The following is a 6,000-nucleotide window of genomic DNA, read 5'->3' as shown; positions in this document are numbered from 1 at the left end:
CGTACATCGGGGTTAACGATGAAGCCTGAAAGGTGCCTTTCGCGTACGAGCAACTGAAGTTTTCGGGCCTAATCATGAACTCCGCAGGCGTCCTGCCTGATCCGTCGAAAACTTCAGCCATAGCGAACATCCCAATCCCGAAAGACAAGAGGGGCGTGCGAAGATTTGTCGGACTGTGCGCATTCTACCGGCACTTCGTCGGAAACTTCGCATAAATTTCAGAGCCACTCACACGCTTGCTGAAAGATAGCACCCCTTTCAGCTGGGAAAGTGCCCAAGAGGAAACATTCTGCGAGCTGCAACAGCGCCTGCAACGCCCGCCCATGCTCGCTCATATCGACGAAAACGCCGAAACGTCAATGCACACGGACGCCAATAATATAGGCTTAGGTGCCGTCCTCGCCCAAAAGCAAAGGGGTTGCGAAAAGGTAATCGCCTATACCACCCGTGGTCTGTCGAATTAGGAGCAAAACTACTCTGCCTCCGAGAAAGAGTGCCTGGCTATCATATGGGCCATGTTAGACTTTCGCCCATACGTGTATTGTAGAGCGTTCAAGGTTGTGACAGACCACGTTGTGACAGACCACCATGCGCTGTGTTGGCTCGCTAATTTGAAGGACCCCTCTGGCCGTCTTGGCCGTGGGATCTTGTGCCTACCAGAATTCCACGTTACAATCGCCTATAAATCAGGCAGGAAGCACTCCGACGCCAACTGCCTGTCCCGCGACCCCATCGACCCCGCCACCTCGAGACTCCGATAAAGACAAGCACATTCATCGGAGTCCTGACAGAGAGCGGCCTAGCCGCCTAGCAGCGTGCCGACTCCCACTGACGCGTCATGATCGACTAGCTAGAAGGGCGCAATATCGCCGTGCCTAGGGCCTTTAAACGAAACTTTCCAGCAATCAGCTTCAAAAAGTGCGTCCTCGTGAAGAGGAATTTTATCCCTGGAACGAGAACGAATTATCTTTTTCTAATCCTTGCAGACCTTCATGTCGAAATTTTGGAAGCTAGCCACAACGACTCGTCGTCTAGACATCTCGGCAAAGCATGCACTATTGGAAAACTCAAGGCGGAACACTACTGGCCACGCCTTGCAATCTATATATCCCAATACGTCCGAAGCTGCCGTGACTGCCAGCGGCGACAAATGCCGCCAACAAGACACGCCGGACTTCTGCACCTGATCGCCGATCCACCGAGGCCCTTCCAACAGATTGGAATGGACCTTCTGGGCCTATTCCCAACGTCACGATCCCAGAACAAGTGGATTGTCGTGGCGACAGACTACATGATGCGCTGCGCAGAGACCGCCGCTCTTCCGAGGGGGGCCGCTAAAGAAGTCGCCAAGTTCTTCATACACCAATTTGTGCTGCGACATGAGCCCCTTAAGTTCTTATCACGGATAGCGGAAGGGCCTTCACTGCGGAGTTTATGCAGGGAATCTTGCGCTACAGCAACATGGATCACCGAAGTACGACGGCATACCACCCCAAACAAACGGACTAAAGGAACATCTGAGCAAGACGATCGAGGAAATGCTGTCTATGTATGTGAACGTTGAAGATAAGATTTAGGACGAAGTCCTTATGTATGTCCCGTTTGCGTACAACACGGCTATCCCAGAAACGACGCAGATGACGCCTTTCGAGCTTGCCTATGGTAGACGGCAGACTACGATGCTTAAGGCCATGCTTCCGCACCTGGAAGACGACGACCTCAACGCCGACGTCCAAGGATACCTTCAACGTGCGGAGGAGGCCGGCCAGCTCGCTCGAGTTCGCACAAACGACCAGCAGCTGGTGGATGCCAGACGCTACAACCTCAGACGCCAGGACGCCGAGTACCGTCGAGGGGATCGTGTGCGGGTTTGGACTCCCATCCGACGACGTGGACGCAGTGAGAAGCATGCAAGACAGAAAGCTCAGGAGAGGCACCGCTAGCAACCGGCTCATTGTGAGGAGTGGGGAGGAAGTAACGTACTTTTTTACGGCCATCGTAGGCCGACCGCAACCGCGTCCTATCAACGGCGCAGAAGGCCGGCCCCCAGAGGCACAACATCACTGCGCGGCCCAGCCAGTAGCCAATGGTCGTCGGGCAAAGACGAAACAGACGACAATGGAGAGATCGACGGCGGACGACGTAGTACTTGTGCGCAAAATACAAGCAAAAAAGAGCGGCTGAAAAATATGGCGGTTCCAGCTGCTGCAGAAGTGACGTCAAGGCCTCTCCTAAGCTTTTCTTTCGTCCATGGTGAGAAGCTTCTGCGACGTTATTTCGGACCCTAACGAATTCTACAACGTGTTGGCCAACTTACCTACGAGGTGATCCCCGATGGTGATTGCGGAACATCACGAAGACGCACGTGGCCCGAAGTAGTCCACGTGGTTCGCTTGAAACCTTACTACGCAAGATAACTAACTTGTTTTTGTTTGTTGGGACTGTCTTTTATTTTCGCATTAGGTCGATGCACTGTTAGAGAGGGGTAATGCGACGAACCATTTCTTTCGCTTATTTGTTTAGGTTTTTGCAACCGGCTGCGCCGGGCTGTGTTATGTGATATCCGTAGGGAAAGTGAAGCGCTCGTTGCATTCTTTAGGCCACACGTGTTATCTCCTTTGATAGGGAGAGTGTATCGAACTAACTTCACCAGTTTAGAATACTTTTCTTTGATCTACACTGTTCTGGAGGCAATTCGACGGTTCGAAAAACACTCGCGTTGAAGCTAAATGCCCGCAGAGCAGAGGTCACGGTATTCAATCCTCCGACACTCGCCAGGGCACGTCGCATTGTTAAATGCTGCTTCGCCGCATCTGTATTCTTTGAGTTGTTAGGGGAGCACAAGTTCGTTGAAATAAACTTGTTTTCCTTCAAGACAATTGCGTCATCTTTGGCTTCGTGACAATATCTGATTGAAGGTGACATTCTAATGTAAAAAATTATTGATGGTCTTCGAGATATATGAGTGTGGTTATGTATGTGTTTACATTTATGTAAGTGTATATAAATGTTCCTTATGTTACGCACATGTACATGAAGTCGAAGGCTTTACTTTATTTCACCTGTATGTACAAAATTGTACTTGTACGTGTATCAATGTGAGTTTTACCGTTATTTTGCAGTTGTGAATTATAATACGTGTTACTGGTTGTGTATTAGTATTGTATTAGGATGGTATAATAGTATTGCTGCAGTTTGTATGTAATAAGCTGTTTTTACGCTTACAGCTGTACTGCCTACTGTCTTAGGATATTGGGGCCTCGTCAGGCTTAACCGCCTATTTCCTCAGTCCCGTCTTTTATACCAAAAAAAATCACAACTGCACTTGACATCCGTGCTCTATAAAAATGCGAAAATCAGCCGCCGTACCTTAAGCACTACCGCGATCACTGAATCTGCAGCTAGCTGAGAGGCTGCCGATATCTAGGTTGGGGTAAGGTGTTTGTTTTTATGGGTTCCTGAGTTTATTTCGGCGCCCAGTCGCATGTGTCAAATACATCATCGGTTTAGTGTCAAGGCTGTCGCCAGAAAAACCTGTTATCAGAAACGGCACCTGGGGATGTCTAAGGCTAGTAATTCGAGCCTCTGCACTCTAGGTTGTCCGGCTGTTATCGGAAACGGCACCTGGGGATGTCTAAGGCTAGTACTTCGAGCCTCTGTACTCTAGGTTGTCCGGCTGTGGATGTTTACATCTCAGAATACTGTTCGTTTTTATTAGGTGCGGAGTACCTAAGGACCGCACAATGTCCGTCCGTGTCCGAGCGCATAGCATTTACAAGCGCAAAAAAATCACACAGGCACAGGAGGATTCTAGCCTGTGTTTGGTAGACCAGGCCTACAAGTTAGTGTCAGTTGTCTTACGCATTGGACTACGACCGTGGGTTAGTACCCGAGAGTCAAACGGCTTACTCCTTCTCCTGTAACTGTGCAGAGTACCTTAGGACCTCCCAATGTCCGTCCGCGTCCATGCGTGCGCACACCACCATCAAGCGAAAATCAAGCGAACTTCAATTTGAGCCGTCAGTTGCAATTTCATTTAGGGAATATACAAGGTGTAAATCACGGCTCAAAACGAATGACGGTCGGGGCGCAAATCGGATGTCACTCGGGGCGGAACTTGGATGTCACTTCGAGTTCCCGTACTCCGCATCCTTGCCATCATTAACGAAAAGGAGATGCTGCCAGTTTTTTGCTTGTTGTTTTGCTTTCTTTTTCATTTATACAAGGTTATACGGATTCATACACATTCATTTATACGCATTGACCTGTCCGCTGCTATGCTTTCTTGATTGAACTCCTACCTTCACGTTCGTTCAGAGCGTTGCCGACGAGCCTTCGTCGCTTATTGCACTCACTTGATGGTAGTTTAAAAAGTCATGTGAGCCGACTGCTCTGCAGAAACAAAGAGCAAGGAGGGGACGCACAAGTGTGGAAGCAAACACGTAGGAAATGCCGAATCCTTTGTTATTCAATGCAAATATTTCAAAACAGTGAAGAACATGGCAGTTAGTTTAAATCCACATTAACTGTTCGAGAAGCTACCAACGATGTAAGGCACGTACCACACAAGTGTGTCACTCTAGTTGTGTTGTTTGTGCTGTGTTGTCGTAGTGTTTAGTCATGCATAAAACATTGTTAACGCGTTTTATAGTTCATCCTTACATCGCGGCCGGTCCTCTGTGGCTCTAGAACAGGCTAAAAGTACATAAATAATGTTCCAAGTGATGGATGGTGCCCTCATGTAATCATCGCGGGATGAGCCTCTATGGGAACCAAAACTACACCACACTTTTTTTTTCATGAAGTTTGTCTCTCACGTCAGCTAATGCGGAAGAACTTCTCACATAAAGTGCATTTCCAAAACCTTTTGTACTGCTGCAGCGGGCTTCACTCTGACTGCCCGCTGCGAACTTTTTGTTTAGACCACACAGCATGATTTCTCCATCCGGAGCAGAAAAAGGGGGGCTTGTGTGCTCTTTATATGAATCTCGTTCTTTTTATTTCATTCCAGCCTGCAGAAGTGAGCAGTTCAGATTATTAGTGGGAGGTTAATTACTCAGGCTAAGCACTACGATTGCATTTCTTTCTTTCAGCGTTTTTTTATCCCAGAACACCCACCGTGCAAACTCGCGCAATGCGCGCGTCAAAAAACCAGTTGTGTCTTACCAAAAATAATTTCTGTAAAACCTGCCAACCAGATAAACACGAAGTTGCATGTAATTGTGGTGACTATTCACATATAAATACAAAAGAAATGTAGTTATACATTTGGTGTCCGCAGAGCGAGCAATTGCATACAACCATCTGGACTATTTTTTTTTGCTGTATCTCAAGACAGCCTTAATGAACATAAGGGCTGAGAACCGTTATGAAAATGTGAAGATATCAATGCACATTCTGCTAGCGTTCCCCTCTTAGCTCCCTTGCCTCCCTTGCCTCCCGACTTGCCTCCCGACAGCAGTAAAACTCAGGATGACATTTTGATGGGATTTAGTTTGTTTTGCTTCGCGTTTTCCTTAAGGAAACAAAATAACTAGCTCTTCTTAAGCGAAGACAATATGGCTAGTGTTCCATTTATTTTTCATCTCCCAGCAAAACTCCCGAAGCTCTACCTGCTTTTCAAGCGCTACCCATCGTGTACGGAGTAAGACGTTGGAAATGAATGTCCGGATGTCTGTTCACTTATGTCTGAAATGGCGTACAATTTCGATAGTGAACGTGCAGTTCTAGAACTCACTGGATGTTTCTTTTCGCCAGAAAAGAAGAAACCATTTCTCTCATTGGGCCGTCAAAACTTACAGAATGGGGTGTTCCGAGAGCATAACGCTCAGGCGAGAGTTGCGAGTATTTTTATTCTGCGTGTGCAAAAACACCCTGGGCGAAACCGACTTTACCGCGATATCTCAGCGGAAAACCGCTGGAACTGCATGTGTCTACCCCAGGACTGACTGCCGTCACCGTTAAAAAGTAAAATTTCTTGGAACAGTCTATGAGAAAATT

This window comes from Haemaphysalis longicornis, unplaced genomic scaffold (genome assembly GCF_048455015.1).
Source record: "Haemaphysalis longicornis isolate Haplotype H1 unplaced genomic scaffold, Haemaphysalis longicornis Haplotype H1 scaffold_3, whole genome shotgun sequence".
NCBI classification, from domain to species: domain Eukaryota; kingdom Metazoa; phylum Arthropoda; class Arachnida; order Ixodida; family Ixodidae; genus Haemaphysalis; species Haemaphysalis longicornis.
The sequence above is the reverse complement of the archived record's forward strand: the minus strand, read 5'-3'. Positions refer to the sequence as shown.